A 16,319-nucleotide genomic window follows, 5' to 3' on the forward strand; every position below is an offset into this window, starting at 1 on the left:
TCTCCCATGCAAACCACACATACTTAAATTACATGAAATACACCACACTGGCAACATGGAATACAACACAAGGAATAGTCACAACGTTATAATCACATCACTTTCAGCTTTCCCACTTCAATTAGAATTCATCCCAGTTTCACACGACACTACCCCACTTCGTAGCTTTTCTTTCCTACTATGAACTCTGGATGATACATGCACGTCTTCCTGTGCAATGCAAGCCAAGTGGCGTTGCTGGATAGACGGCTGACTCACCTTGCTTCACTCTCAGAGTATTATAGTTTGAATCAAGCGTCACACGGAAACATAACACGCAAAGTAATATTAAGAACATATTCCTCACACACGCGAGTCCTCAACTGATACCATGGACGAGTACTTCTCTTTATCCTTTGTCTCACACTCAGATTGAGACTCACACAGTACTCACCACGTGGAAGTACTCGTCTCTAATTTCAAGTCCTGCACACGCCATTTCTTAAATATTTCCAACTTATAGTACACACGCCAGTAATTCAGCTTAACTTAAGCACTCGGAAGTATTTCAACTTATTGCTACACGTGGTTTGATTGTGACCGTTGGTCACTTCCGAAGATTACTACGATCCCCTTAATATTACCTGCCTGACATTTAATTCTCCGCACAAAAGTTCCTGAAATAGAGAAATGTTATTCCAAACTACTCTTAAGTATTCCACGTGCATACCATTCTATCCACTCTTTTGTCTTTACACAGCACACCTAAGACAGGTCTTACCAACACAAGATCCAGCGCCAGAATGCTGAAAACATGGCCGTTCTTCAGGTCATCTCGCACCTCTGCCGAAGTGGGGGAGCACCTTGCTACCGTATTGGTCAGCCACATTTCAGGCGCTCAAAGCTCCGGTAAATTTCATCTCTTTGGTTCCACCAAAGGTGACCAAAGGACCGTCTCAAAGATGAGCATATATAGCACATTCACTATCTGCGGTTAGCAGACGACCATACATTCATTCATTTCACAGATCTCCCCAAATTGGATGTCAGGATTTATTTTGTGGGAGTGCACAAGTGATCAATTAAATAAATAAATTGTCCTTCTTTCCTACACTGGTATCCGGCTTCGGTGTATTAAGTGAAATTGAGTTATTATTACAAAAAATATGTTGTTCTGACAAGAATAACGAAGAATGTTGTACCTGTTTTCAATGTCAGGCGGTACTGTACCCTTTCAAAGCAATATGAAAGTTTTAGTTGGACCACTATTTTCGCTTTGTGATAGATGGCGCTGTAATAGTCACAAACATATGGCTCACAATTTTAGACGAACAGTTGGTAACAGGTAGGTTTTTTAAATTAAAATACAGTCCCTAGGTACATTCGAACATTTCATTTCGGTTGTTCCAATGTGCTACATGTACACTCGACAGCAATAAAAGTGGGTCACCCCTGAATTCCAACGTGTAGGCTGCACCTGAATGTATGCAACCAACATAGCATATCTGTGTTGTAGATAGTCGCAACCCTCCACAGCACAGTCGTTCTAAGATACACAATGGGTACCACTACAGACTACTAGAGAACACTGGTCTTTATGATGGTCCATCCAGATGTAAAGTAACACCGCGATAGTACAGAAGAGATCAGACAGTCCTTAACGTTTGTAAAGTAAACTTAATTACAATAAGTGACATTTCAAATGTTATGGGACAACTAGTTTTGTCACATAAATCGTTCAGTAATCCTTAGGCACAATTAAATATTCGAGACAGTATATGGATTTATAAAGTTGGATGGCTGTTGGAAACAAGTTCTTTGCTGTCTAAAAGGTTTACCCAACACATGCTGAACGTCGTTCAACGTTCAACGGGGAGTGGTTTTGCATCAACTTTATGTAATATTAATAAGTTAAAAGAAAACGTGATTAACGGCGGCAACCACTCTACGGAAATCCCAACATTAACAGCGAATCACAAGTAGTATCATTGTTCACATTACTCATCAACAGTTACTTGTACACGAAGTTGTACTTTAAATGACATGACCAACATCTTCGTTCTGGATCCAGATGCAAACCCAGAGCGTAAAGCCATTGTTAACCAAGCAAAGCTTTGTGCCTTATCGAGTCTCGATCACTAGGAAGAAAGAGACATCAAATATTGACGTTTGCACCAGTATCAGTTATCAATTCTCAACTTGAACGTAAATAACGATAATGTTTGTATGAAAGCAGGAACCCTAACATGACAATTACCTTCTTGGTAATTAACCTCGAAAGACGTTGTATAGTGTTGCATTGTTAAGGAATAAAGGATGCACATGTTTAAAATTGAAATGCCATCATGTAATGCTGGGGACAAGGATGCAAACCCAGCACCTAATCGGATTGTTGAATAAGTACGTAAAATCAGAATGTAGATATCACAGTTTGTCACCAGTAGTGGGGTTGGAACCTTAAATGACGACTGAAGCTGTATTGCCTGATCGGGATTCGAACCCGGCGCCTACCGCCGTCGTTGTCTAACCAGGAACAGACGAGAAATGTCCAATTTTGGTCCACCATCAGCGAGATGTGCACACGTATAACTAGAAATAAGGTGACGAAAACGTCTATGCTGAGTGAGAGTCGAACGCCGCACACATGGTTATGAAGACACGTTAATAATCAACTTCATATTCAGTAGTAGCTAGGAGTAGCATGTTTAGTTGCAAACCTTAAGGCCTTACTCATCCCTAGTAACGTATTGGCTAATATCAGCGATATCATGATGTTAATTTACAAGTGGATTGACTGCCGTAAAGAGCAATGTTCTCTAGTAGTCGTGTATCATTGAGATCTGCCTCAGCAGAAAGTAATTTCCGCCGTGCAGCACGTATTGTTTCAGAGACACTGAGTACATGTTATAAGTGCACAAAACGTGTATTATATACTAAGTATATACTATTATTTGGAGAAGCTGCCGCCAAAACTGTTTACTTTTACATTCCGCTTAGTTGTCGTGGTTGAATACAGGTTTTCTTAAGGCTACATCTAATGCACAGCGCTTACAAGAAAGTATAGTTTCCTGCGTCATGCTATTGCTAGCTAGGTGAAATATTTTGTGGTAGCTATGTTTAAAATGAATGTATTTTTGAAAGTATTGTTCGTCAAATAGTTGAATAAATCGTCAACTGTAGGTGTGCCTGCACATGTTATAGCATAATAGCTGTAGCTGCGTTAGTTTGTACTACAGACTTGGGTAGGTTAGGTGTAACTTTTGATCCTTCAAGGGGTGATCGTGGCCATGCGGCCCGGGTCTGTACTAGCCGCGGCTCGCGAGCTGGCGGTGGCGTTGGTGGGCCAACAGCCCGGGACGAGCCAATACCGCTGCGCCGCATGCCTCTGCCTCTGGCGCTCCGTTTGACGTAAATATGTTTACTTCCTCTCCTGGAATCAGTATAAGAGCAGCAAGCAGAAATACACATCAGGCTGTCTGACGTAATGGCTCACTGGGAGAGGTCTATTCGAGGTAGAGTCAAAATGGTTCAAATGGCTCTGAGCACTATGGGACTTAACATCTGAGATCATCAGTCCCCTAGAACTTAGAACTACTTAAACCTAACTAACCTAAGGACATCACACACATCCATGCCCGAGGCAGGATTCGAACCTGCGACCGTAGCGGTCGCGCGGTTCCAGACTGAAGCGCCTAGAACCGCTCGGCCACTTCGGCCGTCCGAGGTAGAGTCGTCGCTCTCATTGAGGAAGGAGGATGTTCCATCAGAGAAGCTGGCAGACGGTATGGCGTACCACATACCACTGCAACGAGATGGTGGAGGATCTGCCTTGAAAGAGGCTCCACCAATAGGGCTCCTGGCTCAGGCAGGAAGAGAGTAATCTCACAGCAGGAAGACAGGGACCTAGTGTCTAGGAGCAGAGAAAATCCCTTTCTGAACGCGAAGCAGTTGCGGCGGGAGACCAACTTCCCCGGCTCCAGTGACACGATTCGCCGAAGGCAGAGGGACGCTGGACTGCATGCACGACGATCCGCCGTGAAACAAGAGCTCAGCGAAGACAACGTTTTATACCGGGTAGCATTTGCGGAGCTCCATCTGAGGGCGTCGTGGGACAACGTCATTTTCACTGATGAGAAGGTGTTTTCCACCAATAACGACGGTCCACGAATTGTTTACAGGCCGCAAGGGACTCGCCATCGACGCGAATATGTAACCACGACGAGAAGAAGTGGCCTGCTATCTGTTACCTGCTGGGGTTGGAATTCTGCGAGAGGGGCGGGAATTCTTCACAGGATAGAAGGAACTCTGGACAGCGCGCAGCATGCCCACATGTTGGAAAATGTGATGCTTCCGTCAGTGCGAATGCTGTACGCAGAAGGGGACGTCACTTTGGAAGAGGACCATTCTCCCAGTCACAAGTCTGCATTTGTTCAGCAGCGGCTCTCCACGATTGGCGTCAACGTCATGGACTGGCCGCCACGGGCGGCTGATATGAACCCCATGGACAACACGTGGGCTGAGGTCGCCAGAACATTAACAGAGAACTAGCCACGAAACCAACCAACTACTGTGGACGCTCTTTGGGACTCCGTCCTGGAAGCCTGGGAGGAAGTTGCTTCTTCAGGCTGTTACGTCCGACGGCTTATACATTCTATGCCAAGACGCGTGATAGAAGTTCAAAATAATGAAGGATTCTGGATAAAATATTAGAGTTCTTAAAATGTTTTGTTATGTCTTCTTTTTCGTCATTTTTTCTCATTGGGAGCTAGTGGAAGATCCCGTGGCAACAGGAAAGATACAATATGGGTTAGCTTTCCTTTGAGTTGCCCTTTTAATTCAAGTGGGTTTCTTTTGAATATACAGTTTGTTAAGCATTCTATTTTGACTTCATTTATACCCTGTCTACATACTTACAAATTAATCAGCGTTGATGGACTCTGTCACAGTAGTTTTTGTTATTTCAAATACGTCTCTCTCTTCCCCTCCATCCATGAATACAGCCTCCGTCCTCCACACAATACGCCAACGATTTCATATTATGTTTACTCGCCGCGCGGGATTAGCTGAGCGGCCTGAGGCGCTGCAGTCATGGACTGTGAGGCTGGTCCCGGCGGAGGTTCGAGACCTCCCTCGGGCATGGGTGTGTATGTTTGTCCTTAGGATAATTTCGGTTAAGTAGTGTGTAAGATTAGGGACTGATGACCTTGGCAGTTATGTCCCATAAGATTTCACACACGTTTGAACATTTATGTTTACTCGTTGTTAGTATCTCTTCTGTTCTCTCTCACACACACTCTCTCTCTCTGACACTATCGCCACAAGTGCCCCTCTATGACACTCCCCCAAAACTTTGTAAACAAATCTAGCGGTTTCCAATGACGCTACATTTTCTCTTTTAATTGCTGCTGTCTTTACTCTCTATCATTCCTCTCACCAACAATGAAACCGTATTCTTTGATCTCCTCTTCCCTATAACCCATTCTTCGTTCTGAGAACAATCCTTCCTTATCTCTCGGTCCCAAGATAAAACGAACTGTGGCACACATCTAAGCAAGCAATACTTTGCAAGAATTTCACGCTTATATTTTGCACTTCTGCACATTCCCAGATCCCGCCCTCCTTCCTGTTACGCGTGCCTTGACATCTGCATCTACATCTAAATGAATACTCTGCAGTTCATAATTATGTGCCTGGCAGGGGGTTCTGTGGTCTGGTGGATTAATCTTGTATTGATGTGTAAAACGTGTAGGTTCACATCTCACGTCAGGCGTAGATTTTTAACACACACAAGTAGCTCTCCTTCACCCCTAGTAACGCCAAGTGCAGAACGCCAGTAAGCTCCGTAGTTCAATACCCACAGTAAACATAACATCCCTTCGCTGCCGACTGGGCATTCGTTTGAGCTGTGACAGATGGAGAAACCCCGTAAGGCAGAGACTCTGACATCAGCAGGCCGTTGTAAACTAGAAAACATTTTTTCAATTAATGAACCAATGGCCATGTAAGTTCACAAGGCTCTTGCTTTATTTGAAACTGAGACGTTGAAAATTGTGGTGCTGGACTGGGATTCGAATTCGATTTCACTGTGGTCCCGAAGATTGCAAACTCTTCTAGGCGTCCTCGAAAGGCACCTATCTGGTTTCGAATCTTGATCAGCACAAAATATTCATTATTTCATTTCAAGCCCTAGCATGTGCACTCCGAACTACTGGTGAAAAATAGTTGCATTTTCAACGTCTCTTCGTGCGTTGTCAGCTGTACCGTGTTCGTTTCAACTCACAGCCACATGATGAGCTTTTTATCACAACATTACAAGATCAAAGGTTTCCTTACATCTTTTCAAGTTCAAACATTCCTCTCCATCCTACTGGTGAAAACGGATTTGGTTTTGACGTCGCGTTCTTTGTGATCACCAACGACGACATGTTGTGGATTCAACTTCTAGCCAGCAGAGTATTTTCCATCACATCATTGAAAGTACAAACATGCCATTCCTAGCTATTATTGGAAAAGAATTTTATAGTTAAAGTTTCTTCATGACCACGTGTGCAGGGTTTGAATTCCATTCAGCACAGAACTTTTCGTCGCCTGATGTCTAGCTAAACATGCGCCCATCTCGCTACTGGTGCACCAACAATAGCTATTTATCGTCTGTTCCTGGCTAGAAAACGACGGTGCTAGATGCTGGGTTCGAGTCCCAGTCAGGCAAAAACAATTCTATCGTCAATTAAGGTTCCAGCATTTCGCTATTGGTGAAAACATTTGATATTTAACTTCTGATGTTATGAACAGTCGTGCTCAAAAGTATCCGAACGACCTGAATTGCATTTCACCTGATTCCCATGCGACCTACATAACGCAGCTGTCTAGCAGGTCCTCTAATCGCTCCTTGGTACAGACGTTTGAATATTGAAAATGGTTCCAACAAATCATCACTAGAAAACACTGCTCTGTATCGCGATAACTCAAGTTGTAAAGTAATACCACGATACTAAAAATATCAGGGAACACCGCATCACAGATAAGACTGTCCTTAAGGCTTGTAAGCTCACATTTATTGCAATAAATGATATACCTGAAATGTTAGCACTCTCATTATTACGTCAGATAGGTAATGCACGTAGTAAGTTCGTCGTAGTCATGATTTCCACTTCAAAGTAACATACCATACTTGTTATTTAACACAAAATGTCATTAAAAATTTACGTTATTCACGAGCAGCTAGTTGAGAATATGTATGAACTTAAAAATGACACGACGAACCGCGTCGTTCTGCGTATGGATTCAAACCCAGGTCATGCAGGCTAGGCCACGGTGGCCGTGCGGTTCTAGGCACTTCAGTCCGGAACCGCGTGACTGCTGCGGTCGCAGGTTCGAATCTTGCCTCGGGCATGGATGTGTGTGATGTCCTTAGGTTAGTTAGGTTCAAGTAGTTCTAGGTTCTAGGGGACTGATGATCTCAGATGTTGAGTCCCATAGTGCTCAGAGCCATTTGAACCAATCATGCAGGCTAAGATTTCGTAGCTGACGGAAATTTACAGTCATTCCTGACTAGGCATAAAGAGAGTGATATACCTCATTTTTGGACAGTATCTGTTAGCAAATATCAACTTTAAATTACATAACGTAACATTTTTAACGGACGCGAATTTCTACCCAGCATCTATTGTGCCTGTTAACGAACTACGAGAGATGTTAAATATTGCTACTTCACAAGTAACTTACTTGAAATGCAGTGAGGTAAAACTTTGTGTTGGACAGGGATTCGAACCCAGAACCTAATCGGATTGTTATCGAAGCACAATCAACTTTGACATATCGGATTTTCTCGGCAGTAGCTAGATGTATTAAATGAAATGACGAGACGAAACATTAATTTTTCCTTCTCAGGACTCCAACCCGGCACGTATCGCTGTTATATTTTAGAGAAAAGGAACATTAAGTATGGGTTTGTTACACCAGCAGCGATATGTGAGCATGTTTCAACTAGAAGTAATATGACGAAGTGTTCAGTGCTGACTGAGAATCGAACCCCAAACATATCGTTGTTGACTACACACAAAGAGATGAGACTTACCGAATTTTTCTCCACCAGCATCTCGGAATAACATCCTTGAACTTACAGTGATCTCGCAAATAGTTCTGTGTCTCACTGGGAGTAAAAAACGTCATATATCGTTAGTATTGACAACGAATGAAACTGCATTAAAAATAAAAATTATTATCCACCAGCAGATAGGTGTTCTCATGCTAGAGATTGATAATACATAGTGAAAAGTTTAGCGCTGGGCCAGGATTCCAACCCATTCATGCGCAATATGTGGAGATGTTGAGGAATCTGCAGTTTTGAACAAACAAGTTGTAATCGAGCTGTATTGTCACGAAGGAATCAAATTCCGCGTTAAGGGCGGTCTGAGTTGCATCGCCAGTTCAGAACCAATTTTATCGACATACAGAAGCTCAAATAAAAGATGGAATAAGTGTCCTGTAACCATACACAGGATTTGTTTCGTCACTAGAAATAAATAACTAGTATAAGAAAAGTTACTGGTGATAGAGTTTCTACATGTCGCCACTCCTTACTTTATTGTGGTCCCACCTAACGTCTACTTGGTAGAGAACGAATATCATGTTTAATGAGACTTTCAGACCACAATGCCATTATACCTTCTTCACTTGGCGTAGCCAGAAGAGAATAGAATCTGCCTCTCCCTATCAAAAAAATTGGCAGAAGTTGTATCGAACCGAGACCAACTTCATATGAAACTATCATCAGTCCAACAGACCACCAAACCCTCATCTCTACGACTCATTTCTCTATCATAACGCCGTTGCTGCACACAAGATGAGAATTCTGACACACAGGCTCCCTGTAGTGGTTTGCAGTACATTTATTTACTCGGTTGACCGAATCGCCATGAACTAGCTGCCTTGGCTACCCAGTGCATACATTCGACGTTATTTTGTAATCACGGAAATAAAATAATGTAACTGCCATCTACACAGATCTGCCAACAGTGTATGATGCAGAAATTTAAATAGGAAGTGTTCCTTTCCATTTGAGCTACTCTATTGCGCTATCTGTCTGTTGAAACCATCGAGCAGTGCAAAAGAAATGCTGTAACTGTCTGTCTCTCAGAAGTCTAGATCCGCCCATATGCATTATCGCACAGCACTGTGGAATGCCGAAGTTCTGGAGGAACTGTTGTTCACTTGCAGGGATGCTGTAGCTACATCACAGCTAGTAGCGTAACAGTAAGCGTCGCGCACTGTTGATAAGACGTCGCGTGTTCTATTACATTCGCTACTACATTTTTTAAAACGCAATTCTGCTGTCTGTTGAAGTTATCAATTTAATGGAACTTTGAACATAATTCTCTTCACTTCTCAACCCAAAATAGTCGCATGTGGAAAAAAAGCTAACTTCTGCATCATTTTGTTCTTTTCAGGTTTAATAGACGGTCAGGCAGCAGATGTGTCTCGAAGCTTTTGTATTATGTATGGGGAGAGTGCATCGTGCCAAAATAGTCAGAAAAGTATTTTCTACATTAGCTGTCGTCTGGTAGTGGCATTTTATTCTTCTTCAAACCTTGTTTGACAGCTTTAACTCAGAACAAGTTTTCTACAAGCATGTAATCAATAAACTGCATGTGCAGTGTCACACTGTTATAGATAACATCAGAGAATTCACATATATCGCTGATGATTAATTTCTCTCTCATGTTAAGTATTGTTTTAACAACACTAAAAGAAACCTTACGAAAACTGTGCACTGTATTGTAAGAAATGAAATAAAACTACTCACGATAACCTTATGACGAAAGTAAGTCTGTTTTAACAAAACTGAGTATCTGTACACAAGTGTGCCTGTATCTGCACGAATTAGTAAAATACTACTCACTTAGATTTCGATTGGGTCTCTGTTTAAATGGTATGCTGTGTCATACTCAACAGGTATGCAAATGTGGCATTTCATAAATAAAGTTACGTATTCCTAGAAACCCAAAATTTGCTTTTCAGCAGCGGAAAGAGGCGTTACCTGTTGTGCAGCATTGTAAGTTTTTCACCATTGCACTTTGAGCTAAAACTATTTTCTTGCAATTTGCTAATCAATTTATTTCCTTCATACTTATCACCCTGGCATGGGAGTCTTAAGCGAAGAACATTATTGAATTTCGTATCGTTGACGGTCGATTCGAATTTCTTCAGAGACGCTTGTATTGTATAGCAGCTTGGCAGTCAGAAAGCCGAGATCTACGACCATTAACACAACTTACTGAGTCGAGCTGCCAGGAGGATTTGATGTGTAAAGGTTTTCTTCTGATTTTGTTATAGAATTTTTTCTGGGAATTCGCAGCTTCATGAAATAATACACAAAAAAGCTCGCACGCGCTGCCCCTACCACGGTTAGAACTAACGATTTTCTTAATCGTTGGAACACAAGACACGGGCGGTACCACGGGGCTACGGACACACTGCTGCCAGGACACCCCTCCCGTCATGGTATTGGTCGCTCAGCCTCATAACGCATCGTGAAAGATATTAAAAGTTGTCACTTATGTGAAGAATAGCATTTCTTTAGCCAAAAAATTGAAATTTCTGTCTCAGTGTCTTAGTTTACGTGAGGATTATATACCATGAGTCATTTAAATGGAAAGGGAATATCAAGTGAGTTTAGCAAGTCAGTTCAGTACCATACGCGGAAGTGATTGCACTGTCACAGTGTTGCCAAATGTTTGTGACGGTGTTGCCAATTCTCAGCTGTGCTAGGAACAGCTCTGTAGCGTTATAGGAGGAGAATCCCGTGCTCGTGTCATAGGAGGATACGGAGAGGAGGCGCGGTGTTTGATTAATATGCAGCGTTTTCTCGTACCAGCTGTCTCAAACATTCAGGAGTGTAATCTTCCATCACTATTACAGTTTCCCACAAAATGTATACGTATATAACACTCACCTTGTTACTTTGTTACAAAAGATTATTTCAGTACAACAAAAAGTCTTTGGAAATCAGCTTTGCCAACCTGTCACGAAAAGTAAGATAACAAACACTTTGCACCTCGAAATCGATTGCATCTATGTGCAGTCTTGTGATCACACAAGGAGAATTTCATGAATTGCACGAGAATGTAGAAAAATGTTGGTGCGAATGGAAGCTGTAAGAAACACAGTTACCTAATTATTCTGTACCACGTAATAATCAATTCATTTGATAATTCAGAAGGGAAGAAACTAAAAATTTATGCCCATTAAGACAGAACCCAAAGTGCAGATGCGGGCACTGTGCAGATCTGCGCTTTTTCATCTTCAGATCTATACAAATAATGTATACTAACCAGCGTATTCATTGCTTTCGTAATGTTTCCCTCTTGTTTAGTCTTCTTATGATGAACTGGATCCACACCCATGAGTCTGATTTTTTCTTTGTATCCTTCCATCTACTATCGTTGTGTGTTATTGTTCGGTGTTCAAAAAGCTAAATGTTATGCCTGCTCCCACGAGGTATTAAAATTAGGTCGCAAAAAGGCTAACGAATTATAATCAAAATACAGTGAGAAGCCAATTTGTCTGTCGTCGCCGGCCGCGGTGGTCTAGCGGTTCTAGGCGCTCAGTCCGGAACCGCGCGAATGCTACGGTCGCAGGTTCGAATCCTGCCTCGGGCATGGATGTGTGTGATGTCCTTAGGTTAGTTAGGTTTAAGTAGTTCTAAGTTTTAGGGGACTGATGACCACAGATGTTAAGTCCCATAGTGCTCAGAGCCATTTGAACCATTTGTCTGTCGTCATGGTGTTAAGTGGACAGAAATAGTTGGGTGTTATTGTCGTCTTTTCTTATTGAGGTTTTCATATTACCCTGACACAAGACGCCGAGATAAATGTATATACTCTCCGCGACGAAACATCCCACATTCCATTCATCCTGATCCAATCGTTACGTGCGTCGGCGGCAATGCGTGATAAGAAAGCTGTTGTGGACGAATAATAATAACAGTGGTCGTAATTACAAATCAATAATCAAGGATGTTTACTGCATTACAGACGATTAACAAAATAATTAAGAATGGCTGCGTGTTTAATTGGCGCCCTGAGTAGGTGTTCTTACCACTTTGTTACTGAATTCTGTTCTAGTTGTTTGAAGAGAGAAAACAAGCAACCCTGTAGCCATATATAGTACAACGAGATATTACCTATCAACTATCCTTGCTTTACATCACGAGACGAACAGGGCGTCACTGAGCTGATATTTGAAATAGATTTCTGTTTTCTCTCTCTGTCTCTGTCTCTCTTTTTATTTTCATTTTAATTTTTTTGAGGAAATCATCAAAAGCGCGATAATAAGCAAGTAGGCATATAACCTGTTTACAGTTATTTTCATCGGGATACATAACGCAAAAATACAACTTTTAAGTGTGTTATTGCGTAATTTCAGTTATTGACGGTCTATTCGTGAGCTTGCTCGCATTCAGTGGGGTGAAACCTATCACAGAAGCAAGCAAAACACAAATATTTCTTGCACGATGCGCAACACATAAACGAAATCTCGCTGCACTGACGTGTTGTCCGATATATTGCGCAGAAAACATATCTGATTCATGTTGCTAAATACAGCTCTATCAGCCGGCCGAAGTGGCCGTGCGATTAAAGGCGCTGCAGTCTGGAACCGCGAGACCGCTACGGTCGCAGGTTCGAATCCTGCCTCGGGCATGGATGTTTGTGATGTCCTTAGGTTAGTTAGGTTTAACTAGTTCTAAGTTCTAGGGGACTAATGACCTCAGCAGTTGAGTCCCATAGTGCTCAGAGCCATTTGAACAGCTCTATCAGATATCAATTTGGAAGCGTACCAAGTGTATGAAAGTTGAAATACGCAGAAAGGCCCATAGAGGTATTCGACTGAAACATAGCCATGACCAAAATTGTAACTGGGGTCGACAGCATCGTCGTCTATCACCTTGACAACTCGAGCGGTGACAGTGCTCGGCCGGTTACTTACGTTTACTGGTATCAAAGCTACAGCATGAAAACACAAAAATGTTAATAACTCGAAAATCATTAGTTTTGGAACCCATAGAAAGTAAAGCAGTCATCAGTCGCAAGAGTGGTTTGAACACCACAGTGCTTTAATAGGCACGGACTTGTTGGAGGTGGTATGCTGTTGCTTTCATCCGACCTTTTTACGTGGCTTTCGGACCACAGTGCAACTCGGCATTTTTCACATCAGCAAATACTGCCCCAGGGGAAATATGTGTAGAACGGCACATAAAAATCGTGGGACTGGTGAGTGATCGAACCTGAAACCTTCGTATCCATAGTCTTGCTCTTTATCACCTTGCCACCATGCAGCCAACACTGTGGTTTCTGCTTGCCATTAAAATTAAGGATCTCTCGTTTGTGCGTACGTTGGCACTTGCATGTCCCTTAGGAGACCTTACCTTTGGGATTACCCTCGTACACGTGTGTGTAAACGCCTTCCAATGCCCACTCAAGCAAGACAAGGATACCTAGTCTAGCTTCAATATTACAAATACGCCTCTGTTTGTGGATGAACGCAGACTTAGGTTGATAATGATTTTGAATATTTATCAGTACTGTACCCATTGGTGTGAAACTCGTTTTCTACCAATGATTCCCACAGCTACAGGAACACTACTTTAATACCTCTTACACAAAATACTTACGCAGTGCTATCAGACGAAAAGATCAACCTGACGCAAACTGTGGGAAGTTTGTTTTACAACATTCGTACCTGGATAAAGAGATTTTCCTATTTGAGATATCTGTGAACGTTACTGCATAAGACGATTTAAGAAGAAACTAAATTCCTTCAGCTACGCCAGTGTTTAAAGAAATCGTGTTAACGGCACTAAACCGTGGTTTGTAAATCGTTTACCAGCCGTACTCTGTCGCATTTCGCTGGTTCGAAGGCAAAAAGCTTACTGACAAATTTCACAGAAGGAAGAGGGGGACGAAATGTCTCCCACTCGAAGGCCATGTTGTTTTACTTAAATGATTACAAAATCGGGTAAAATGAACAATGAGGTTGTCAGTATAAGCACATTACTGTTGTCAATATGAAGTTGCACCGCCCAGGGCCTGTAATGATAAAGGGCCCGTTTAGGTCAGGCATATAGTACACAGAAGTGGAAGAGAGAGCACCACTAAATTCTACAATCCGTATGCATTGCATACACACAGAAATTTCTGTTACAGTGTACTTATGGAGCCCAATGAGTGAATTGCATATTTTCCGGTGAGAAAGAGCACTGGCAAACAGTCTTCGCTACATTAGGTTACTTAAACTGGCGTCACTTTGAGCTAGAATTTATGGCCAGCGACTAAGTGTAAGGACAGTGAGTCGGATGCGGGTTTTGCAACTGTGAAATACTTTTCTTACATTATGGAAGCGAATATTAAATTTGAACTAATATTGCGAAAATTTTGGACTTGGAGAGCTTAGAAAATCTTTCTGTTTATTGCAAAGGAAAACAATTGATTTTCTAACACATTCTGTATCATACACAACTTGAAACAGGTCACGTCGAACAAATCATATGGAAGAACTGACAGCGACGCATATTGGAAGGCAGTAAGATCCCTTGGCTTTTGGTTTGGCAGTATTCGACAGCCATTTCTAGGCGCAAGTAAATGAAGAAAGGCAGCGGGTTTTCATTATCAAGTAACGTCTTCATCAATTACTTTAGTTTTAATGTGATTTACGAGTAATTGCTGATGTTTGATATTAACATGAAAAGGATTCCGTAGACACGGAAAGAACTTGTTCTTGGGCAACTACTTCTATAATGACCAAAAGGACTTAAATGATCTTCAAGCACATGTGTTCCAGCAGCGGTATGAAGAAAATGATAGTAATAATGACGGTGATGTGGACTTATCCGGTAACTTCACACTTCACAGTGATTTTCGCGAACTAAGAAATTTCCTGAATTAGTAAAAATTTCAAAGATGGCTTCAAATCGAGGCTATGACGCCTAGAAGAGTCTTTACGTCCTCCTGACATGAGAATAGCATAATCTCCACGTCGGAAGCTTGCTTCTACTTAACCATTTAATAGACTCGCGTTTTTTTTCCACCGTGACTAGTTTAGTAAGCTAAGCACATCATCCATTACGAGCACACTCCTGGGGCTGGGAAATGTGGCCACAATGGTCTGGTGGAAACGAACTATCACAAGTGCAATGCGTGGGTTCAGGCATTTAGTTTTAAGAGGCACAAACAGATTTACTTTACCTGTGGTAACCTCAAGAGAAATCTGTTATAATCCAGAATCCGCATTAAACATCACGTTTATTCATTCCAAACAGGGCAGAGCCGGTTTACGTTGGAAAATGACATAGGTGGTCAGGGTAAACAGGAAATACTGTTGCCAGTAAACTTGTAAATTTTGATGAACTGATAGCCGTCTAAAGGAACAGGGCTCTTATTTTACTTGTACTTGATTGAACTAGAGAGACGTTGAAAAATTTGGTGCTGGACCTGTGATTCGAATTCGTATCTCCTCTTTCGAGGATCTGAATCTCTCGCAACAGTATAGTTCAATCATTTCATTCCTTTTCCCAAGACTGCAATCTTCTCTAGGTCTCCTCCAAAGGTAAATATGTGCGGTCCGAATCCTGATCCAGGTACAAAAATATTCATAATTTCATTTCAAGCCCTATCACGTGCACACCGGCCTGCTAGTGAAAATTAACGTAGATTTGTAATGTCGGTTTATGTTGCCAACAATTTCTGGACAAACACCGCACAGCATCTTGCTGTTGGTGAGTAAGCAATTGATACTTAAGCAATATTCGTGGACAATAAAGAAGAACGATAGGAGTGCGGTTCGATCGTCGCTCAGGCACAAAAATTTTGTGTCCTTATTTTGAACACCTAGCAGCTGGCAAGAAAAACCGATACGTAACATTTGATTTTACTTAGTTAACAATCCGATTAAGTCTTGGGTTCGTATCTCCGTCGCAGAACTTCACATCATGCGCTTCATCTTTAAATTCATACACACTTCGTTACTTCTGAATTGAGGTATATCAGACAATCTTTCATGGTTAGTTACCAGGGATGAAAGGGTCTTGAAAGGGAGTCCCGGTTTATTACAAAAACTGTCGTCTTTTGTTTTCAAGTTTAGATTTGGTTACTGATATAGGCCGAAAATTTCGGTACTTCATGACTCTTCATGGACAGTCAGCAATATGATATGATTAGATTAGATTAGATTAATACTTGTTCCATAGATCATGAATACGATATTTCATAATGATGTGGACCGAGTCATTTTAATGAAAGATTTCTTTACATACCAGTATTCAATTTCTTTACAACAATTTTTTA

The 16,319-nt window shown here is 41.8% G+C and overlaps 1 protein-coding gene across 5 annotated transcripts in view; it reads left to right on the top strand.

Moving 5' to 3' along the window:
- LOC124614045 (juvenile hormone esterase-like) overlaps positions 1–16,319 on the top strand; it is a 496,653-nt gene that overhangs the window by 192,294 nt on the left and 288,040 nt on the right. The window lies entirely within an intron of this gene.

The sequence above is a fragment of the Schistocerca americana genome, chromosome 4, assembly GCF_021461395.2.
Source record: "Schistocerca americana isolate TAMUIC-IGC-003095 chromosome 4, iqSchAmer2.1, whole genome shotgun sequence".
Classification (NCBI taxonomy): Eukaryota; Metazoa; Arthropoda; class Insecta; order Orthoptera; family Acrididae; genus Schistocerca; species Schistocerca americana.